The sequence below is a fragment of the Lipotes vexillifer genome, unplaced genomic scaffold, assembly GCF_000442215.2.
Source record: "Lipotes vexillifer unplaced genomic scaffold, Lipotes_vexillifer_v1.1 scaffold683, whole genome shotgun sequence".
Lineage (NCBI taxonomy): Eukaryota > Metazoa > Chordata > Mammalia > Artiodactyla > Lipotidae > Lipotes > Lipotes vexillifer.
This window is the reverse complement of record NW_006779881.1, coordinates 208,097-231,824: the sequence shown is the minus strand read 5'-3', so window position 1 is coordinate 231,824 and position 23,728 is coordinate 208,097. Positions and strand designations below refer to the sequence as shown.

General features: G+C 47.8%; 2 non-coding genes across 2 annotated transcripts; both read right to left on the bottom strand.

The window, feature by feature from the left end:
- Window positions 1-19,025: 19,025 nt before the first annotated feature.
- On the bottom strand, window positions 19,026-19,098 carry TRNAE-CUC (transfer RNA glutamic acid (anticodon CUC)). The gene has a single exon. It is a non-coding gene; the product is annotated as a tRNA-Glu (tRNA).
- Window positions 19,099-20,051: 953 nt separating this feature from the next.
- Window positions 20,052-20,123, bottom strand: TRNAE-UUC (transfer RNA glutamic acid (anticodon UUC)). The gene has a single exon. It is a non-coding gene; the product is annotated as a tRNA-Glu (tRNA).
- Between the last annotated feature and the right edge of the window lie 3,605 nt (window positions 20,124-23,728).

The window sequence follows — 23,728 nt, the reverse complement described above, 5'->3', positions numbered from 1 at the left end:
GGTGGGCAGAGCCTTGGGGGCGGGGACTGGGGCACATCCGGGGCGGGGCTCCGCGGGGAGGGGGCCAGGGCGGGGGTAGTGGGGCGGGAGGGCGCCCCGCGGGCACCTCGCTGTGGCTGAGCGTCTCCCCTGCTCTCTGGGTCCCGGGAGTTCCCTTGCTGTGTGACCCTCAACAAGTGTGCGCACCTCTCTGAGCCTCGGCAGCCTGTAGCAAAATGGAGGAGCTCGTACCGGCTGTGAGACAAAATAGGAGCGGCAAAGGGTAGCGCTTAAGAGCAAGGACTGGAGTCCTCACTCCGCCACCGGATAACTTCGGAAAACTAGCTGTACTGATAGAACCACCTCATAGGTTTGTTATGAAGATTAAGTGAGTTAATATTTGTAAAGTGTTTAGAACAGCTTCTGTTACGTGGTAAGTGGTATTTAAGTATTTGTTAGACTACGGGAGGTCTCGCTCGGCGATTTTCTCCCTTCCCCTCTCCATCCCCACATTCCTGTTTGTAAGCCAAGCCTTGCTTTAGCACAGGCTGGGCCCTCTGCCTGGAAATCTATGCCCACCTCTTCTTTGCACTTTAATATCACCCCCTTTGTGAAGCCTTTCTCCACTCCTGACAGTACATGTGACTCTATGGTGACAGGTAAGTGTGAAAAATATGAATGGTAGGAACATAGGAGAACTTGGGTTTGAACCAGCTCCACTGTAGACCAGTCCTCGAGTGATCCTAGGCAAGGTGCTGGCCTATGAGGCTCAGCTTTCTTCTGGGTTAAACGGAATGAACGTGACCACCAACTTCATGTGCTATCATGAGAGATACAATGTCCAGATAAACTCATGAAATACTTAGCACAGGCTTAACTCGCAGTAAGTCCCCCTTTAGTGGTAGTGGTATTATTTCACCTTGTTTCATCTGATTTCACCTCGTTTCTTCTTCTAGACCCGTGTCTTACTTGAGACACAGTGAAAGGAAAGACCCCCCAGTCCAAAGGTCTGGACAAAATCCTGAGGTTAGTTTGAGGGTCCCTTTCCCAATGGAGGGGCCCAGGGAGGGGCTACTTTCTGTTGGGAAGGAGGAGCCTGAGCTGACCCCATGACCCCTGGAGTCCTCTGTCTGGGCTGTGGGTCCAGTGCTGGCCTTGGGAGGGGGCACCCTGGCTGACCAAGAAGCCCTGGAAGGGACGGCCTGCCCCTTCTGGGCACACCCCTGCCCCTGGCTCCTATTTCTGTGGTCTCCCAGCTGCTCAGCCTGGAAAGCTTAGGGCCACCTCTCTCCTCATCTGGTGCCAGGGGCCCCTGAGTCCTGTTGATTTCACCTTCTGTACCACCTCATCCTCCTTCCCTTCCTTCTGTCTGCAGGGCCTCCAGTGCCTCTGGCCTCATGTCCTCTAGTGCTGACCCTCACTTTCCTGTTCGTATGTCCCACGTTGCCGTGGAGGCAGCAAGGTCCAGCCTGGCTAGCAAGGCCCTCAGGGCAGCAGTTTACAGGCTCAGCCTCACCCCTCACACCAGCACTTTCCACATCTGTACCTTTGCTCAGATTGTTTCTTCTGCCTGACTCCCTCCACCTGCACCTCACCAAGCCAAAATGCTTCTGACGGCACAAAGCACCCCTAGAATGGGGCCCTTCCGGGAAGTGTCCCTGAGTCCTCCAAGAGGTTGTTCTCCCCTTTACCCTTTGATGCTTCTTAGTGTGCTGCTGTCCTTTCTGTCTCCCTCCAGACTGAGCATCTTGAGGATGGCTTCTGTAGCTGAGACACAGGGATGAAGGAGTGAAGGAAGAAGGCAGGAATGAATGAACCTATGAGCAGCTAGTCTGCCTGTTTCCTGCCAACACCAGTGTTCACTTAAGTACCTTTTGGGTTTTGCCACGTCCCTGCTCAAAATCTCTCCGTCGTTCCCTGTTTCCGAGCACATCCAGTCTACTGTGTATGTCTCCTCCCAGCTGTGGGTACACCCCACCCAGCCCATGGGGCACACTCACCATCAGGCTCCCTTTCCTTCTCCAGGCCAGCCCTGTGCTGGCCACTTCCCCAGGGACAGAGGCAGGCAAGCCTGTTGCTAGCCTTATGGAGCCCCCAAACTGGAGAGGATGAAGCGGTGAGATGCACAGCAACGGTACCAAGTTGGGTGTGCATGGTTAAGAATATGTATGGGAGGGGCTTCCCTGGTGGCACAGTGGTTGAGAGTCCGCCTGCCGATGCAGGGGACGCAGGTTCGTGCCCCGGTCCGGGAAGATCCCACATGCTGCGGAGCGGCTGGGCCCGTGAGCCATGGCCGCTGAGCCTGCGCGTCCGGAGCCTGTGCTCCGCAACGGGAGAGGCAGGCCACAACAGTGAGAGGCCCGCGTACCGCAAAAAAAAAAAAAAGTGTATGGGAGAGAACTTGTACCACAGAGGAAGGAGAGGGAGTGGAGAGAGCTTCAGGAAAGGGAGAGGGCAGGCTGAGTAGGGTTTAGAAGGCTGAATATGAGTTCACCAGGTGGGTCAGAGGGAAGGCCATCCTTGGCAAGGGGAAGAACATGTGCGAAGACAGTAGACAGGCAGAGAGTGACTGCTGAAGGGGAGAAAGAATCTCTAGACCACACTCAGAGACTGATGGTGGAGCCCTGGATTTGGACTCCTCTGTCCCAGCTCTGCTATTTACTTGTTAAACATCACCAAGCAAATCCTTTCTCTTTTCTGAGCCTCAAGACTCACATCTGTAAAATGGGTGTAACAATCCCCTCCTGACTTGGCCAGAGGAAAAACGGATTGTGTGTAAAAGTTATCCAAATAAACAGTACTAATTCATGATGTCAGAAGTCCAATCAAACCCCCTTCCTATGGTCAGGGTGGGACTTGAAGACAGAGCAGAGTGGCTAGAAAAACAGCTTTACCTTCGCCCTACCCCATCATACCTGCCCCAACAGACTCCCATTATCTGCTTGAAATTGCATTTCTAGATGTTCTTTGTGTAAAAGCTTTATGATCCCTGGAGGGTACAGAATAGAGGTAAATTCATCAAAAGCTATTGACACTGATCAGATATTAGATTCACAGGTGGGCTAGTTTAGTTTTTGGATGGCTGAGTCCTGGGCAACCGGATTTAACTGCAGCCAGAGAGGAAGCACCAGAGACAGCCTAAGGAAGTGAGCCTGGAAGTTTGGGATGCCTGGGAAGAGAGAGCAAATGCCCAGAGCTGGCTCATGGAAGTGCAGCTTAAGCCAGAGAGCCAGGCTAAGTAGCCCCTGCGGCGGGAGGGCAGGGGATTGGGAGCAAGAAGAGATGAAGTTAGGGGGAATTTGATGGGAGAAGAAGCTGAGGAGGGGTCAAATGCCAGGTATAGGAGCTAGGGCTTTATTCAGTGGGCAGTGGGGAGCCATGGAGGGTTTTTGAGCAGGGAAGGACCTGAGGAAGTCTCAGCCTCCTCTCAAGCCTTCCCTATCCTGAGGCTTTAAAGGGGAGTGTGAGGAGGCTGGGGTGGAGCCCTTGGGCTCCGCTTGGAAGGACCAAGTGCCCACCTCCCCAAGCTGCTCTCACACTGGCAGCTTTGTTCCCTGGAGGCTGCTTTAGCCCAGGAAGGAACTCGGACTTTTGGATTCCAAGCAGCTCTAGCCCTAGCCAGTCGGAGGAAAAGAGCTCCCTGGGACTGGCGGGGCGGTGCCAGGTGGCCAGGCGGATGCCGGCGGCCTGGTGCGTGCCTGTGCGCACGCTCGCATGCTCCGGGTCCCCAGCCGCGCTGGGCTCGCTGTGCGCGCTGGGGGCGGGGCGGAGTGAGGGGGTAGGGGTTGGTAGCAGCAGCTCCCGAGTCTGGAAAGGCGTTTTTTTTTGTTTTTTTTTTTTTTGCCTTTAAAGGCAAGCGTCTCTGGAGGCCCGCAGAAAAGGCTTTGCTGAGTCAGCTGCCGCTGATGCAAGTGGAGCTGGCAGGGACTGGGACTGGAGAGCCCCTGATCCGCAGGATATTCTGCAACCCCGATACTCACAGGCTGCAGGTACACACTGTGTTGGACTCCTGGAAGTCCTGATGGGCCAGGGAGGACAGTTTTGTATGTTTAATATTTTCATTCTGATTTGCGCACCAGTTCATACCACCTGCAATCAGAGAACTTTTCAGCTTCCCTCCTTTATCCTTTCACAAGCCCCTCCCCGGCCCTCTGCACACGCTCTCATCAGGGCCACCACCTGCTCGCCCGATGCTGGGGGATATTGAGGGAACACTTCCTTCCCCCATTCTCTCCCGCACCAGGCTTGTCTGTCCAGCTACCTCCAGTACAGCCCTCTGAATGCCCCACAGGTACCTTGGCCTTCACCATGTTTAAGTCTAAACTCATTATCCTCTCCCATCCCTCCTGGTCCCCACTGCAGAGACGGTTCCTCTATCCACCAAATAGCCCAAGCCAGAGATCTGGTATCTTCCTTGACTCTTCTCTCTCCCTCATCCCCAATATCCAGCCAATCCTGTGGACTCTGCCCTTCCAAAATAGCACTGGACTCCATCCCCTTCTCTCCGTTCCACTGGTCCTGTGCTAGCTCTGCTCATTCTTCCTCCCACCTGCCACCTCCATGGTCTCTCTCAAACATCCAGCCAGCACATGGTCATTTCCTTGTTTAAGCATCTTTCCCTGGCACACAACAACGTGGCTACAGCTCATAGACACAATGTTGCATGAAAGAAGCCATATGCAAGGGAGTGTGATTTCATGTATGGAAAGTTCAAAAACAGGCAAAACTTATTTATAGGATTAGAAGTCTGGGTATTAGTTATCCTTGGAGGGATGAATGACCCTCAGGAGGTCTGGTAATCAGGGCTGGGACCAAGGTGAGGCAGATGAGGCAGGATCAATATCACTGATATTTCCCTTTTGCCCTGAGCCTTAATGTGACTCAACACAGCATTGTTACTAATCCTGTCTTTATCTAAAAGTTTAATATTTTGTCATCATGGATTTTCTTGCATTCGTTTTGATTTTAAAAAAATATTGCATTAAAACATTATTTATCTTGATGGTTGAGCTTTTCGGTACCCCCTTAAATTTTACTCAGGAGGTGAGTGTCTCACTTGCCATGTCCTAGTCCTGCCCTTGCTGGTGATGTTTTGTAATCAGAGTGCTGGTGACATGTGTGTGTTCAGTTTGTGAAAACTCATTGGGCTGGACATTCCAGTTTTTACACTTCCCTGTGTGCATGTTATGCTTCAATTAAAAAAAATTTTTTTACTTAAAAAAAAATTCTTTCTGTGGTTCCAAGGGAATGACTGCTGTCTGCTTCTTCCAGCATCCCCAGCACCCAAAATGGTACCTGGCTTCTTCCAGTTAGTTTAATCCCCACAAGACCTCAGTGAGATGAGTCTTTTTCTCTCCATTTTCTAAAAGAGAAAACTGAGACTTAGGGAAGTGAAGTGAATTGCCCAAGATCACACAGGTAGTAGGTATGAGTTCTAGCACCTTGATTAAAAAAAATAAAACAAAAACTGACCTGTAGCACCTGCTCAGTCATCTGGCCCAGCACCAGCACGAGCAGTGCACCAGGGCCTGGCTCTTTACCGCTGAGATTACAGTTATTTGAGCTGTATCTTTCCTCCCGATAATGACCTCCTTGGGGTAAGGGCTCAGGCATCCCTGTCTTCCCTCTGTCCAGCGAGTTACTTAGAGCACAGAGAAGAGGCTCTAAATGTTTAATAAATGAATGAAGCAAAGAACGAACGAGTGAGGAGGCCGGCAGTGATATACAGTGGGTGGAACACAGTCTGGGGAGGCAGATCTGTTAGCTGTGTGTCTTTGGGCTTATTGCTCAGTCTTTCTGAGTCTCAATTTCCCCAACTGTAAAATGGGAATAATATCAGTACTTACCTCAAAGATTTAGTGAGAATATGAAGTGAGAAGATGACTGTCAGGTGACTGGCATATAATAAATTCTTGAAAAATGGTAACTATTGTTATTCTTTCCAGTGTTTCACATTCTCAAAGCCTGGTTTACTTTAGGGTGGCAGGGATCTACCTCTTTCGATTTCCGTGTATTGTTGGAAGCAGGGGACCTGATGCAGACCCCAGGAACTTTCCTCCTTGAGCCCACAGAGAGGACCAGTGCCGGAATAGTCCGTAAGTCTGGCTTTAGGGCCCAGCTCTACCCTTCCGGTGGTGCCATGTTTGATGAGTTGCTTCTTCTTTGTGAGCCTCACTTTTCTCTCTGTAAAATGGGGCTCAGAATAATCTTGACCTTGTGGAGCTCTGGGGAGGGTTCAGTGACTTGTCCCTGGGCCTAGTCCACAGTACGCCCTCCATTAAGGTTGGCATCCTGGGGAAGAGTAAGGAGACCAGAGGCTCTCAGACCCTAAGAAGTCCAAGGACTGATGGGTAAAGCAAATAAATAGCCTGGTTGGGCTCTGTTTTGTTCTTAGAACTTTATTTCTCCCGAGAAGTGAAATAACAATGCCGTTTATGCTGGTGCAACTTTTTAACTGTGCAAAACACCTTCTCAGTGTCATTCCTTGGGTCCTCCCCACACCTTGTGCGGAGGTCAAGACCAGATTTATTCATGTGCCCATTGGACAGGTGAGGAGACCGAGGCACACCAAGGTTAAAGCCATTTGCTTGAGGTCACACCAAAGGAGGAATTGGGTAGCAAATGGAAGGTGTGAGACCTGGACCTCTTAACCTCCAGATACCACCATGCAGCAATTTGGAGCCAAAAGAAAGCACAGACCTCACCTCCTGAGTGAGCGGCCATGGCCCAGTCGGCATCCGGCTGTGCCCACTTCCCCCACTCCCAGCCCCACCTGGATGCCACCCGGCAGTCACATGTACATTCATCACGGAGGAGCCGGCTGACTCACCGCATTATACAGGAGCTGACTCACCCTTTAGAAGATGGAAAGTGAGACACTGAAAGCCTGGAGAAGCCCTCCCTTCCTCACTGAAGCTTGAAATTAATGCCTCAAACCCACGGCAGTTTAGCTCTTAAGAAAGGGAAAGCCCTGGAGGCGGACATCCCTGGACTCAGAAGGCAGTGGTTCTACTCCATGCTGGGCGGTTACCGGTTTGCTGGGTGGCTTCAGGCAAGTCACTGTCCCTTTCTAAGCCTCAGTCTCTTCAGTTTTGTAATGAAGGGGTTGCAACAGGTGACCTCCAAGACCTTTCTAGCTCTGGGTGGGGAAGCCTTGTCATAATAAGTACTAGACCTCAGTGTCCTCATTTTTAAAAATTGTGATAAAATACACATAACATGAAATTTACCATTTTAACCATTTTTAAGTGCATAGTAGTTCAGTGGCATTACATTTATTCACACTGTTGTGCAACGATCACCACCATCCATTTCTGGAACTTTTTCATCTTTCCAAACTGAAAGTCCTTACCCATTAAGCAATAACTCTCCACTCCCCCTGTCCCCAGCCCCTGGCAGCCACCATTCCAATTTCTGTCTCTTTGAATTTGACTACTCTAGGTGCCTCATTTAAACTGTCCTTGTCTTTATTTTTTTATTTTTATTTTTTTTGCGGTACGCGGGCCTCTCACTGTTGTGGCCTCTCCCGTTGCAGAGCACAGGCTCCGGACGCGCAGGCTCAGCGGCCATGGCTCACGGGCCCAGCCGCTCCGCGGCATGTGGGATCTTCCCGGACCGGGGCACGAACCCATGTCCCTGGCATCAGCAGGCGGACTCTCAACTACTGCGCCACCAGGGAAGCCCTGTCCTTGTCTTTAAACTGTGATAACAACAACAACAACAAAACTGTGATAACCAATGTCAAGGGTAATTTGATCCTTCTCCCAGTGGGCAGTTGGCTCAGACTTGGATTGAAGTTTCAGTTCTTCCATTCAACAGCTGTGTACCCTCAGGCAGGTTGCTTAACCTCTCTGCCTCTCCCATTTCCACATCCCTAAGATTGGCGTAATAAGTCTGGCCTTGCAGAGCTGTTGGCAGGCTCACCGGAGACAGTGGATAGGGAAGTGTTTGGAAAGTCCAATGCCCCTGCTAGAGCTTGTTATATATGCCCTCTTCCTGGCATGCTGGGGCTGGGACCCTGGCTTAGACTTGTAGGTGTAAGAGCTGGAAAGACGTTAGAATTGTGCTTTTCAACACATTTACAGATGAGAAGACTGAGGCCTAGAGAGGCGGATATGACTCGCCTAAAGTCACACATGGAACTTTATACATCGTGTGCATCTATGCCTCTCGCACAGTGCCCTGCATGTGGCAGGTGCCCAACAGACGTTTGCTGCTGAGGCTGGAAGGCGGGGGCCGTGTTATCGAGGGAGGGCCCTGACTGCTTGGCTCTAGAGCCCTCCCCTCAAACAGCTGGCATTCCAGCCTGTGTGCCCAGTATTGGAAAGTGGCTTATAGAAGGTGCTGGGGCACTAGTCTTCTATCTTGGGTGTTCTTTTTATTGGTTCCCAGAGGACTGGCCTTGTGGCTGAGAGTCCCATCTGTCTTATTTCCTTAGAGTAATCATTGCTAGGAAGTTTTTGGTTGCCAGTGTCAATATATTTAAGCCAACTTCAGCCAATAAAGGAGACTTCATTGAAGGCAACAGAGGTGTCCGGCAAACAGTGGCAGGGATGCAGTCAGATGCTGACTAAGCTTGGGACTTAGTAGAGTGCCACCAGGATGGTCTACATCCCTCATTCTTGCTTTATTTCTCTTTCTCTTCACAGACAGGCATGTTCTGCTCCACGTGGTAGACTATAACCACCACACAAGGCCAGAATTTACCTGGGACCACTTCAAGGCTGACTTGACTCTGTCCTGGTCTGGATTCCAAATTTCTAGAAGAGAGAAGCAGATTGGCCCAGTTTGGGTGAGATGTTTGTCCTGGGTCCTATTGGCTGTGGTTAGGCAGTGGGGTCATAGAAAATGAACAAGGCTGGCAGGGCTCATATCTGTTGTGAGGGTGGGGTGGAGGAGGGTGCAAACACATGCATCCTTTAAAAATGTGGAACAGAGATATATGTTCATTGACATGGAAAATGAGTCAAGATATTTTTGAATTGAAAAAATGGGTTACAAAACAGTATGTTTATCACATTCTAAAAAGTAAATATGCATATGTAATGTAATTGAATTTCCATACATAGATGCTAAAGTTAATTGAAATTACGGGTAGTAGAATTAGGGGTAATTTTTCATTGCTTCTTTTGTAATACCTGCATTTTTCTCTAATGAATGAGTGTCAATTGAGTAATAATAAAATGATCACTTTTACCACACAGGGCTGCAGTGTGTGTTAACTAAGACATTTATTCACTCATTCAATAAATATTTATTAAGCACCTAGTACATGATGGTGCTTGTGAAAGCTGCACGATGACTGGCCAGCAGTAGAGGTTCAGCCATTGGGGTCACCCAAGGCTCTCCCTCCAAGGTTTGCACAGCGGGCTGGGTGCTCAGACACAGGTGCTTCTGCTCTAATGGTCTGTACGCGTTCTGAAAATCTAGGAACTGAAAAACGGGGTGTTTCAGCTACCTACTGCTGCCGAATAACCACTCCAAAACTTAGTGGCTTTAAACAGCAATGATGTATTTCTCTTGATTTGGGGGATTGGGCAGTTCTGTTCCCTGTGATGCAGCTGAGGTTATTTATGCAGTTGCATTCGATGGGGTACTTGGCTGGGGCCATTCTCCACACATGATGTTGCATCCTCCTCTGTCTCCAGCAGGATAGGCTGGGCTTCCTTACAACATGGCGGCTGGGGCCAAGTGGGAGAATTTCTCAGGAACAAGCCCAGGTGTGGAAAAACTTATCAAGCCTGCTCATATCAATGCAAATCGTTCTGGATATGACTTGCTTTGTCTCTTAATCTATAATGAGCATTTTCTCTTTGAGTAAATATTCTTCCCAGTCTGATTTTTAATGGCTGACTAATAGCCCATCATTGATTCAACCAATCCCCTACTGACGAATACTTAGGTGGCTTTCATTTGGGAACAGTTATAAACAACACAGTGAAGATCAACTTTGTACCAAAAACTAGGTACAAATCCTTGTAGGAGAGGGATTGCAGGGTCAAAGGAGATGGGAATTTTTAAAACTTTGCCAAACCGCCCTTCAAAAACATAGTATTTACTTGTTGCATTTCTACCGGGCTGTAAAGGGACCTGCCCTTTTCACAATCCTCTGGTCAATCCTGGGTGTGGTTTATCTTTTTAATCTTTGTCAGTTGGATGGGTGAGAAATGGTATCTCATCTTTGTCTTCAAAGGGTGAAAATTAAAAGTAAGTTGCCCAGAGCCAGATGCTTAAGAAGAGTTTTTATCTTTCTCTGGAAAAGTGCCCTAATAAATCAGCAGGGAGATGGCCGTGCTCTGCAGTGTGTCTCTGCCCGCTGACTCAGGCTGTTAAAAGGAACACAGGGCTGACAGCTGAGCTCCTGGCTGTGGAGATGAGGTCACTGAGTCCTCACAGTGTGGATTGATTGGGACAAGCCCGCTGCTTTCGTGTCCTGTGTCTGCGGGTCTTCCGGTGTGCACAGGGCACACGGCTCCACCTGCCATGACCACCAAGTCCATCTTGACTCTGACCCCGTCCACTCTGACCTACTCTGGAGGGCCTGATGCTGAGGCCTGGAACCTGGCCAGCTATGACTAATGACGGTTGTAAGGTGGGGCGTATAAAGCAGGATCCTGAGATCAGTCCTTGGCCTTGAGCATCGAGAGCCATACCTCCTGGCCTCACAAATTCGTGACCTGGGGGACACCTTCCTGTGTGGAAGCAGGTGTCCTGGACTCAGAGTCAGCCCTGCTTCTCACTAGCTGTGGAACAAACAATAAGAGCTTTTCTGAGCCTCAGTTGCTTCATCTAGAACGTGGGGGTAACAGAGCTATAAGGATTATTATGTATTTCCTCTGTGCCTGATCCTTGTAACTCTCACAGCACCCTCAAAGGTTGGGAGTATCGTGCCCACTTTGCAGACAAGGCAGAGTGAGGCTCAGAGAAGAGAAATAACTTTCCCAAGATCATGCAGCAAATAAGTGGCAGAGCTGGAAATGAGCTCAGGTCAGCCTGGAACCAAAGCCCATGCCGGCTCCTTTTACAGGCTTTGTAAAGGATTGGAGGAGAAAAGGGCATGTGAAAGAGTCCTGCAACGTGTGTCCAAAACAGCTGCAGTTACAACCTGCCGTCACCCTCTGGATGGTTAGAGTCATGCTTAGTGGATGGGATGGCTGCGCTGGGGACCGACCTTGGAGAGCCAAGTTTCCCATCAAGTTCTCCAGAAAGGTGCCTGACTGCACAGCTATACTTCGGCTTTAGTCTGTTCTCTCCACAGAGAGAGGCAAGGCCCTTCATTTAATAACTGCTGCTATTTACTTATGGAGCTATTAGTCTGTGAAGCACCCTGTATTTGCTTTGGTTGTGATCCTGTTCTTTAGCAGGGGCGCAGGGATGTTAGGAGGGCAGGTAACCACCAGGGCGGCGGAGGTGGATTCCAGGCCGACAGGGGATGCCACCCTCCTAACCAGGACTCGGGGAGTGAGGCAGTCAGGGCTGGACCACCAGTGTTTACGAAGCCTTTTACCCCAAGGTCACCAGAGCCTCCTTTCAGCCCTGCTATTGTCTGCTCAACAGATGGAGAAACTGAGGCCCAGGGAGAGGAGGGGGCTCGCTCCCCCTACTGCCTCAGCCTGCTCCGTCTGGAATGCGGATGGGGAAGTTGCAGGGAAAAGCTTGCCAGCGGGGCTGGACCTTTGCCTGCCAGCTGAGTTGTGACCTCCGCAAGGGCTGGGTGTTCCTTCCAGGGAACTCAAGGTGGGGCAGTCTGGGTAGAAGTGAGATCAGAGGGCAGGCCAGTCTGGGAAGAGGAGAGGGCAGGTCTCTGGCGGGTTGTGGGAAGAGGAAGGGAGCCTGGAACAGGCCAGGAATGGGACATGGTCTGGGGATTGCTTAGCAGAAGTTTTAAACTGGGGCCATGTGGGAATGTGGAGCTCTGGGTCAAAGGCTCCTGGGTGCAAATCATAATTGTGCTGCTTATGAGAATGCTGTGTTTGGGCAAATATTTCCCTGAGCGTCAGTGTCCTTATCTGTAAAAGGGCTGGAACATTCCCTGAGTTAGATCCTGGCTCTACCACTTATCAGTGTGACCCAGGGCAAGTGAATTCACCTCTCTGGGCCTCAGTTTCCTCATGTGTAAGATGGGTCTGATAATAATGGTACCTACCTCACCCAGTTATTGTGAAGATTTATGGGTCTAGCAGCATTTGTAGGCTTCCAAGCTTTTCACCTAATCAGTCTTTGCTATCATCATCGTCATCATCATCTACCTCAAAGGCTTCCTGGGAGGCTTAAACAAGGCTGCTGATGCAAACTGTCTGGCAGAGGCATTACTAGATACATCGCCCCTTGGTATCCACAGGAGATTGGTTCCTGGACCCCTGTGGATACCCAAATCGGAAGGTGCTCAAGTCCCTTATATAAAGCCGCATAGTATTTGCATATGACTTACACACATCTTACCACATGTTGTAAATCATCTCTAGATTACTTATAATACCTAACACAATATAAATGCTATGTAAATAGTTGCTAGCATGTGGCAAATTCAAATTTTGCTTTTTGGAACCTTCTGCCATTTTTTTTCCAGAATATTTTTGATCCGCTATTGGTTGAGCCATGGATGTGGAGCCCGTGGATTGGAGGGCCAACTGTAATTACAGGGCAGAGTGACAGGTGCTACGATGTAGATGGTAGGAGGTGCTGTGACACTCAGGAAGATGAAAGTTCTGCCTGGCTGGAAGATAGGTGTGGAAGGCTTCCTGGCGGAAGTGGCATTTTCCGGGCCTCGAAGAAAGGACGTGTAGAAGCTCTCAGGTGGAGGAGGGGAAAGGCAGAGAGATGAACTTGAGTGAAAGCTTGGTGGTGAGAGAGCCTGAGCATGTCTGGGAACATGGAGCCTTTTCATTAGGCTTCGTGTCTGGGGTGAGGGGCAAGGCATGAGGCTGTCTGGGGGAGGGGGTAGGTGCTGGGTGCAGAACGCCTTGCCTGGGGGTTTAAACTCACTCCAGTAGGTGGGGAGTTCCTATGCCTGTCTACATGGAAGAATCACCTGAGACATTTAAAAAGCACAGAATCCGGGAATTCCCTAGCAGTCCAGTGATTAGGACTCCGCGCTTTCACTGCTGAGGGCCCTGGGGTGCTATTCCTGGTTGGGGAACTAAGATCCCGCAAGCCAGGTGGTGTGGCCAAACAAAATGAAACAAAAAACAAACACAGAATCCATGGTCCCACCTGGCAATATTCTAAGTAGCAGGCCTCAGCTGGGACCCAGGACTCTATACTGTTTAAAGCACCCCAGGAGATTCTGATGCCCACCCATGTATGGGGACAGGGTGTCTTTATGCAGGGAGGGGCCCTATTGGAATACCAGATTTGAGCAGAGAGCTTGAGAAGATGGGAAGGGGGTGTAAGAGACCCCTGACTCTGACCCCCAGCCTCCCACCCCTCCCCAAGGAAGTCCACACTTTGATGGTCACATTTGCCACCAGGGCTGGACCCTAGAGATGCTACTGCCCTATAGCCCTCTAGCTCCAGGAAGGACAACCTTCTTTCTCTCTGCCCATCTGTCCATCTGTCTATCCATCCATCTGCCCATCCATCCAATACAGTTTTTTAGTTCCCCACCCTGCCATTTTCCAGGCATGGTGCTGGATCATGGAGGTACAGGGTGAATGAAGTGCACACCCCGTGCCCCCCTAGAGAACCTTCCATCAGTCCTGACTCCCTCAGCTGGCTAGCCTGGAGTGCACTGGGAATGTGGCTGAGCACAAGAGAGCTGGGACAGGAAACCCACCCGGGGGCTCAAACAGCAGCAGCAGTGGTCCATCCTCCAGGCCCCTTGGCTTCCTGGTTCCCCTCGTCTCACAGGCCCAGTCTCCTGTCCCAGGTGGCTCAGGCCTTGCCTGCCCAACTCCCAGGCCATCCCTGGGATAGCCCCTGCCAGGAGGGTCCTGGTGCTCAGGAGAGGGGGTGATCTGTGCAGCCCTCACCTCACCCCCCACCCACAGAGAAGGCAACAGCCTTGGGTAAGGCCTGAGCAACTCACGGAGCATTTCCTCACAGGGGCAGCAGAAATAACAAACAGGAGGAAATGACAGGGATTCCCAGGATTTCAGAGCATGCAGCTCCAGTACAGGATGGACCCATGCAGAGAGATGGAGTTAGAACCGTGTTGCAGCAACTTCCTTGCCTCTGTCTTGGAGCCGTCTCCTTGTGGCTTCATGCTTTTGTTCTGTTCTTCTGTTTCATCATCATCCCTTGCCCACCCCAGCCCCACCCTCACCATCACCAGTGTGGGTGCTGCGGATGTCACTGTCACTCACTGCCATCCGTTCATTTCTTCCCTCATTCGTTCAGCACGTAGGTACCACGTGCCAGACAGTGAGGATGAAGCTGCAGGCGCAATCGGGCCTCACATGGAAGTCCCACCGGGTAGGGAAACAAACACAGGCAAAGAGCTCTAATACTGATACAAGCTGATTATGGCCACTGTGGAGCTGTGCGCAGGCTGCTATAAACCCAGGGAGGAACGAAGGCAAGACTGATCCTTGACGAATGAGCAGGAACTTAAGGAGAGGACGCCAAGCAGTGAGAACGGCACGTGTAAAGGAGTGATGTTTGCAATGACTCCGGCACCAGGAAGGGTCAAGGGACAGAGGAAGTGGAGGCTGGAGAGCTCAGAGGGGCCATCCATGAAGGGCCTTGAATGCTGGGCTAAGGGACTAGAGCTTTCTGCCATAGGCAATGGGGAGCCATTGGAAGATTGTGAGCAGGGGAGGGACACGGTCAGATTTGCATCTCAGAAGCTGATTTGGGTGAATGGGCTGGAGAAGGAGAGGCCGGGCGGAGCAGCCAGTGAAGAGGACCCTACGTAGTCCAGGGAGGGGCAGCCGAGGCAAGGGCAGGTGGCTCAGCAGGCGTGAGCACCTCTGGGTGCAAGAACTGAGGTGGGCACGGGGCAGATGGGCTGCAGAGCTGGCCCCACTCAGGGCAGCTGGGCATTTCCAGGGCTCGAGGTCAAAGAGAGGCTGAGGCAGGCAGGAACTCCAAGAGCTCCTGGGCTTTGGGCTTGAGCAGGCTCAAGGTCAGCCGATGCAGCTGGGTTGTGTCTAGATACTTAAGAGGTCCACAGCAGGACCTCCGTCCACACATAGGAGTCAGGGCCAGGTCGAGCCCTAGAGAAGGGTTCCCGTGAGGCAGGCTGGCTGTCAGACGGTGCCCTGGCCCTGAAGGGAGGAGAATCTACAAGTCAAAGCAGCAAAGGATGCCTGGCTCCAGCACCTTTATTTCCCGGACCACCTCCCTTCTCTGGCTACCTGTGAAGATGGACTATGGGGGCACCTGGGGCTGTCTTCCTGCCCATGCCTGGCCCCCTCACATAAGGCTCCCCTCAGACTCTCCAGCTACCGTCTACTCCTGGCCTAGGGACCTGAAGTCTTCACGGATCTGGCCTACCCCTGGTTCCAAGGTTCTTTGAGGATGAATTCTGGCTTGGCTTCACCTGCTCAGGTGCCTTTGGGAGTGTGCCCACAATCACTCCTCTCAAGCATTCCTGAGAGTAGACTTTACAGAGGTTTTGGAATGCTCCAGAGAAGGAGCACATCTCATGGAGCACAGCCTACTGGCATCTAGAGAGTACGATGGGTCATGTACTCCCTTTCCCCACCTTACTTCTCCCCCCCCCACCCCACTCCCTCTCTCCCTTCCAGTTCATTCCTCAGGAGTCCAGGCTCTCTATGGGGTCTCTACCCTTATCAAATCATTTCCTCCACAAAGGTAGTTCCTTCTCTTCCCAAAAGGACTTCTGGGCCATGTGTTAGGTAACAATTTTTGTATACCTCATCACATTTAGTACCACTTATGAAACCCAAGACTCAGAGAACTTTAAAATCAAATAATCTTAGAAGGAGAATCTTGGAATAATCTAGCCTAAGGATTGTAAATTCTGAGACTCATGGAGAATTTTAGAATCTGCCACATCTTGCATTTGGAAGGAACCATAGAGGGTCCTGGAGTCCACACCTTATTTGGTGCAGGCATCTCCTCTATAACAGTGTGGCTGGCAGCTGTTCTGACTGCTAGGCCATCTCTACTGAAACACAGCTCTCACTCTCTGACCAGGTGGCCCATTCCATTGTTAGATTACGACATCAGCTGCCTGTACAAATGCTCGCAATAAGGAGGTCCCTAATTAACTTTCTTCAATACCTGTGATAACACAGGTGGACTCCAGCTCAAGGTGTGCTGAGTTTTTAGAGTGATGACAATTGGGAAGACCAAGATGCAGTAAACTAGCTAGACCTGAGAGCTGGGACCTGAGTGATCCAGTGCGTGATAATCATGGTGAGCTCAGCTATGATTGGGGCAGGGCTGCAGCCAGAGAATGAGGATAATGGCGATGGCTACCATGTATTGATAAGTTGTATTTTCATTTATTTCAAAATATTTTTAAATTTCTCTTAAGATTTCTTGTTTGACCCATATGTTATTTAGAAGTGTGTTGTTTAATCCCCAAGTAATTTGGGACTTCCCTCCCAGCTTTCTGTTACTGATTGCTAGTTTAATCCCACTGTGGTCTGAGAGGAGATCTTGTATGACTTCTATTGTTTTAAATTTGTGAAGATATGTTTTATGGGGTAGGATGTGGTCTATCTTGGTGAATTTTCCATGTGAGTTTGGGAAGAATGTGTATTCTTCTCTTGTTGGATAAAGTAGTTGATAGATGTCAGTTATATCCAGCTGATTGATGATGCTATTGAGTTCAGCTGTGTCCTTACTGGTTCTCTGCCTGCTGGATCCATCCATTTCTGATGGAGGGATGTTAAATCTCCAGCTGTAATAGTGGATTCATCTATTCCTCTTTGCAGTGCTATCAGTTTTTGCCTCATGTATTTTGATGCTCTTTTGTTAGGTGCATACACATTAAAGATTATTATGGGGCTTCCCTGGTGGCGCAGTGGTTGAGAGTCTGCCTGCCAATGCAGGGGACACGGGTTCGTGCCCCGGTCCGGGAAGACCCCACATGCCGCAGAGTGGCTGGGTCCATGAGCCACGGCTGCTGAGCCTGTGCTCCGCAACGGGAGAGGCCACAACAGTGAGAGGCCTGCGTACCGGGGGGGGAAAAAAAAAAAGATTATTATGTTTTCTTGGAGAGTTGACTCCTTTATCACAATGTAATGCCCCTCTTTATCCCTGATAACTTTCCTTGCTCTAAAGTTAGCTCTGTCTGAAATCAATATAGCTGCTCGAGCTTACTTTTGATTAGGGTGAGCATAGAATATCTTCCTCCATCCATTTACTTTTTTTTTTTAACTTATTTATTTTTTATTTTTGGCTGCGTTGGGTCTTCGTTGCTGCACACGGGCTTTCTCTAGCTGTGGCGAGCGGGGGCTACTCTTCCTTGTGGTGCGCGGGCTTCTCATTGCTGTGGCCTCTCGTTGCGGAGCACAGGCTCTAGGCGCACAGGCTTCAGTAGTTGTGGCTCACGGGCTCTACAGCACAGGCTCAGTAGTCGTGGCGCACGGGCTTAGCTGCTCTGCGGCATGTGGGATCTTCCCGGACCATGGCTCGAACCTGTGTCCCCTGCATTGGCAGGCAGATTCTTAACCACTGTGCCACCAAGGAAGCATATCCATTTACTTTTAATCTACACGTATCTTTATATTTAAAGTGGGTTTCTTGAAGGCAACATATAGTTAAGTCTTGTTTTTTGATCTACTCTCACAATCTCTGTCTCTTAATTGGTATATTTAGACCATTGATGTTAAAGTGACTATTGATATAGTTGGATTAATATCTACCATATTTGTTACTGTTTTTTATTCATTGCCCTGTTCTTTGTTCCTATTTTTGTCTTCCACTCTTTTTCTGCCTTATATTGTTTCAGTTGAACATTTTATATGATTCCATTTTTTTCTACTTTCTTAGCATATCAATTATAATTTTTAAAAATATTCTTAGTGGTTGCCCTAGAGTTTTCAATGTACATTTACAACTAATCCAGGTCTACTTTCAAATAACACTATTCTCCTTTACAGTAGTGCAAGTACCTTATCATAACAAATATTTCTAATTCTTCCTTCCCATCTCTTGTATCATTGCCGTCATTCATCTCATATACACGTTATCATCATCAGACACGTTGCTGTTTATTATTTTGAAACTTTAATCTGTTAAGATCAATTAAAAAAATTAAATTTATTATTATTTTACCATCACTTATTCCTTCTCTGATACTCTTCCTTTTTTAATGCAGACCGAAATTTCTGACGTATCATCATTTTCCTTTTCTCTGAAGCTCTTTTAATATTTCTTGCAAGGCAGGTCTACTGGTAACAAAGTCTCTCAATTTTTGTTTGTCTAAGGAAGTCTTTACTTCTCCTTCACTTTGAAGGAAATTTCACAGGATACAGATTCTAGTTTGTGGTTTTTTTCTCTCAGCACTCAGTTTCACCTTATTCTCTTCTTGCCTGCCTGGTTTCTGAGGAGAATTTGGATGTAATTCTTATCTTTGCTCCCCTACATATGAGGTGTTGTTTTCCTCTGGCTTCTTTCAAGGTTTTTTCTTTATCTTTGATTTTCTGTGGTTTGAACATAATAGGTGCAGGGTTGTTGTTTTTTGGGTGTGTGGGGGGTGTTATTCTGCTTGGTGTTCTCTGAGCTTCCGGGATCTGTGGTTTCGTGTCTGACCTTAATTTGGGAAAGTTCTCGGTCATTATTCCTTCACATATTGCTTCTGATTCTTTCTCTTCTCCTTCAGGTATTCCCAGTACATGTATGTTACACCTTTTGTAGTTGTCTCATAGTTCTTGGCTATTCTGTCCCATTTTTTCCCCAGTCTTTTCTTTTTGCTTTTCAGTTTTGAAAGTTTCTATTGAAATATCAAGCTCAGCGATTCTTTCCTCAGCTGTGCCTGGTCTACTAATGAGCCCAGCAAAGGCATTCTTCATTTTTGTTATAGTGTTTTTGATTTCTAGCATTGCTTGTCGTTCTTAGGAATTCCAACTCTGTGTACATTGCCCATCTGGTTTTTTTTTTTTTTTTTTGGCCATGCTGTGGGAGCTTAGTTCCCAGACCAGGGGTTGAACCTGGGCCCTGGACAGTGAGAGTGTGGAGTCCTAACCACTGGACCACCAGGGAATTCCCTGCCCATCTGTTCTTGTATGCTGTCTACTTTTTCCGTTAGAGCTCTTAATCTATTGACCATAGTTGTTTTAAATTCCCCGTCTGATAATTCCAACATCCCTGCCATGTCTGAGTCTGGTTTTGATGCTTGCTCTGTCTCTTCAAACTGTGTTTGCCTTTTAGTATGCCTTGTAATTATTTATTGAAAGCCGGATATGATGTACTGGGTAGAGGGCACTCCAGTAAATAGACCTTTAGTGATATGGTGGTAAAGTTATGGGGGATGAGAGGCATTCTGTAGCCCTATGGTTAGGTCTCTGTCTTTTAGCAAACCTGCACCCCTCGACTGTGAACTTCATAAGTGCTTCTCAGTTTCCCCCCCTTAGGTGGGACAGGATAGGATGGCTGGAGGGGGCTGGAGTTGGGTATTGCCCTTCCATGTAGGTTAGGCTCTGATAAAATTCCAATAGGTTAGGCATTGGTAAAATAGTTTCTCCTGAGGGCAGGTCTTGTTAAGGAGAGCAGAATGTTCCTTTTCCCTTGCCCTTGCCAGAAGCAGAGGGGCAGAGCTCCGGAGGTGAAATTCACAAACATGTGGGGTCCCCCTGTGTTTGGGCCCCCACCTGGGCTTTTAAACTCTCCATGTCTGCACGGAGTCTTCAGCAGTTCTTCAATGACAGCTTAGCTTTTCCCATCCAGTGCTAGTTTTGTGGAAGTGTCTACACATTGGTTTCTACTGTGGCAGATCGTGAATCTCTGCATTCACCTGTCTGTCTCTCCAATTTTCAGTGCAGTGGTTTGCCCTGTGACCTCACTTCTCTAACAACTCTAAGAAGAGTTGTTGATTTTTCAAAGCTTGTCCAGCTTTTTAACTTGTTTTTAGTATGGAGCGATGACTTCCAAGCTCTTTGTACGCTGGACTGGAAACTTTTTTTTTTGGCCACGCCCCCGGGCTTGCGGGGTCTCAGTTCCCTGACCAGGGATTGAACCTGGGCCACAGCAGTGAAAGCACCGAATCCTAACCACTAGACCACCAGGGAACTCCAGTAAGTACTTTTTAGAAATATCTCATTTAATCCTCACCTCAATACTGTGAAGTAATACCATTATTTGATTTTGTAGTAGTGATCCCTGTGGCTTAGCAAGAGTACGTGACTCCCTCAAGTTCACACCATTAGAAAGTAGGATTTGAACTTGGGTCTGTTTGATTACAAAGCCAGTGTGTGTCCCACCCATCTCCCCCCATGTCACCTCCCATAACTAAGCAGGTTCCAGATAGGGCTTCAGGCCCAGAGGCAGACACAAGTCAAAACTAGACACAGGAGCCCGGGCCAAAATGGAGGCTCTTTCCTGGCAGGCAAGACACCTGGTCTCTGGAGGTAAGTGCTAAACCATGATTCTGCCCCTTCTAGCTATGTGACCTTAGGGGAGTCACTTTACGTCCTCCAGCCTCAGGTTCTTACTAAGTAGCCCAGGGTCAGGAAAATGGCAGTTGCTTTAAAAAAGGAAATTCTTACTGTTGTTGCTAGGTAGTAGTTAATGTTGCCAGCTGGGAGGCTGCAGGCGCCAACCCCTTCCAGCCCTGGCCAGTAACCAGAGGAGAGGTCAGAGTTGTCAGAGCCTCCAGCTGGGATGGCAGAAGGAGGAGAAGGCATTGGAACCTCAGCGCAGAATCATTTTGTTGACGAAGTTATAATGAAATACCCCAGCTCGACTTCCCATGGGGCATACTGGTTACCTCCTCTTCCTGGCTACTGCTCTGGTTGGCACCCAGTGCCTGAGAGCTTGAGAGCACACTAGGATCAGCCCTTCCCTGGGGCCAGCTGTGCCACGTGGTGTAAGAGAGAAAAAACCTCCTAGATGCAGCTCAGAGCCAACCATGACCAATTCCAGTACCAACTCTGATGACAGGAATTTCTGATTAAGATGGAGTAACAGAGACTAGATTTACCTTCCCATCTGAAATAACGACAACAAAAGACCTCCCCCCACACACACATACACACAAAATGGCACTCAATGGCATTCATTGCATATCAGGAAATGACAAACAGTGATCATACTGTTGGAGAAAGTTGCCAGGCCATGGCACAGGGGTAGGGGAATTCAGGCAGAGCCTGACAGTCTCCTGAATTAAGGAGACATAACTGGGAACCTGGGGGATGCCAGAGAGGCTAGAGTTTGTAGGGAGAGAGCCTGCAAGAATGAGGGCCCTGGAGATCTGCAGCGGGTACCCCTCCACCCTTCAGCGGAGTATTAATCAACTAGAAATTATCTGAGGCTGCAGAGCGACCCACCCAAAAGGATAAGAGGGAATAGTGCTCAGGGCTCACACAAGCCTGAGAAATAGAGCCTGTTCCTCATAGCCTGATAGCCAGAGTGGAAAGTCTCGTAATTCAAGGGGCATCAATTAGAATACTAAGAAGGGTCTTGGCTGAGTACTGGGGAAAAAGTAACCCTAACAAAACACATTTCTGGTCCCACCTATCAAAAAGATGAAATTGTTTCCAAGTAACTTAATTACTTCCAAGAACAAAACTCAAGATTATTTATAGAAATACAAAACTATACAGAACCCAAAAAGGTAAGATTCTGGCATCCAATCAATAATTACTAGGCATGCAAAGAAGCAGGAAAACACCGTCCATAATGAACAGGTAATCAATCAATTGATACTGACCCAGAAGCAACACTGATGATAGAATTAATAGATAATAACATTAAAATAGTTATTACAGATGTATTTCATATGTTTAACCAGAAGAAAGGTTGCCTATGTAGAGACATGAATCAACTTAAAAACAAAAAAGCGGCACTTGTAATTTTAAATTAAAAACTTTTTTTTTAAATAAAACTTCTAGAGATGGAAACTACAATGTCTGAGGTAAATAATACAGTGGATGGAAATAATGGCAGATCAGTCATTGCAGAAGAAAAGATCGGTAAACTCAAAGACATAGTTATAGAAACTATGCAAAATGAGACACAGAGAGAAAAAATACTTTAAAAAATTCCCCAAGATTTTAGTGAACTGTGGGACAACTTTGAACAACAGCCAAATAGCTAGTACAATAATATTAAAAAAAAAAAGGCAACTAAGATTGGAAAGGAAGAAGTGAAACTATCTTTACAGACAATATGATTACGTTTGTCGAAAATCCTATGGAATCTACAAAAAAAGCCACTAGAATTAATAAGTGAGTTTAGCAAGAATGTAGGCTATAAGATCAATATATGAAACAATTATATTTCTACACATTAGCAACGAACAGTCTGAAATGGAAATTTTTAAAATTTCAGCGGCATCAAAAATATGAAATATTTAGGGAGAAATCTGACAAAATATATGTAAGATCTATACACTAAAAATGATAAACTATCACTGAGATAAATTAGCACCATCCATAAAAAAATTGATAAATTTTACTTTATCAAAATTAAAACTTACCACTTGAAAGACATTGTTAAGAAAATGAAAAGGTAAGCCACAACTGGGAGAACAAAGACTACATATCTGGCAAGAGACTTGTTTGCAGAATACATGAAGAACTCTCACAAATCAGCACTAAGAAAACAAAAATTAAAATATGGGCAAAGATTTGAACAGACACTTCACCAAAGAAAATATATGGTTGCTAAATAAATACGTGGAAAGAAATTCAATATCATAGTCATTAGGAAAATGCAAATTAAAGTATAATATTATACCACTACAGATCTTTTAGAGTGGCTAGAATCAAAAAGACTGACCATACCAGGTGTTGGTGAAGATGTGGAGCAACTGGAACTCTCAGATGTTGTTGGTGGGAGCGTGGAATGGTTTGACCACTTTGGAAAAACAGTTTCTTAAAAAGTTAAATGTACACCTACCATGTGATTCAGTCATTCCTCTTCCAATTATTTACCCAAGAGAAATGAAAGCATTATAAAAATTTGTGCATGAATATTCATAACAACCCTATTTGTAATAGTTCCAAACTGGAAACAATCCTTGTCCCAGGACCAGGAAAAAAGAAGGGCTTGGCCTGTGGATTACTAAGTAGAAGGTTTAAACAAGGGCCTTGTAGGATCAGCGGCTCCTGGGTGCAAATTGTGACTGTGCTACTTAAGAAAATGTTGAATTTGGGCAAATTATTTCCCTGAGTGTCAGTGTCCTTATCTGTAAAAGGGCTGGAGCATTTCCTGAGTTAGATCCTGGCTCTACCACTTACCTCTCTGGGCCTCAGTTTCCTCATTTGTAACATGGGCCTGATAATAACAGCACCTACCTCATCTGTCTGTTGTGAGGATTTAAGGGTCAAGCAGCATATGCAGAAGGACTGTAGCAGACTTTTCACCTAATCAGTCTTTGCATCATCGTCCCCATGACCTACCTCAAAGGTTTCTTAGAAAGCTTAAGCAAGGCTGCTGATGCAAACTGTCTGGCAGAGGTATTATTAGATACAGTCGTCCCTTGGTATCCGCAGGGGATTGGTTCCAGGATCCCTGCGGATACCAAAATCAGAGGATGCTCAAGTCCCTTATACAAAATAGCATAGTATTGCACATAACTTATTGGCAATCCTCCCGTATACTTTAAATCATCTCTAGGTTATTTATAATACCTAATACAATGTAAATGCTATGTAAATAGTTGCCAGCATAT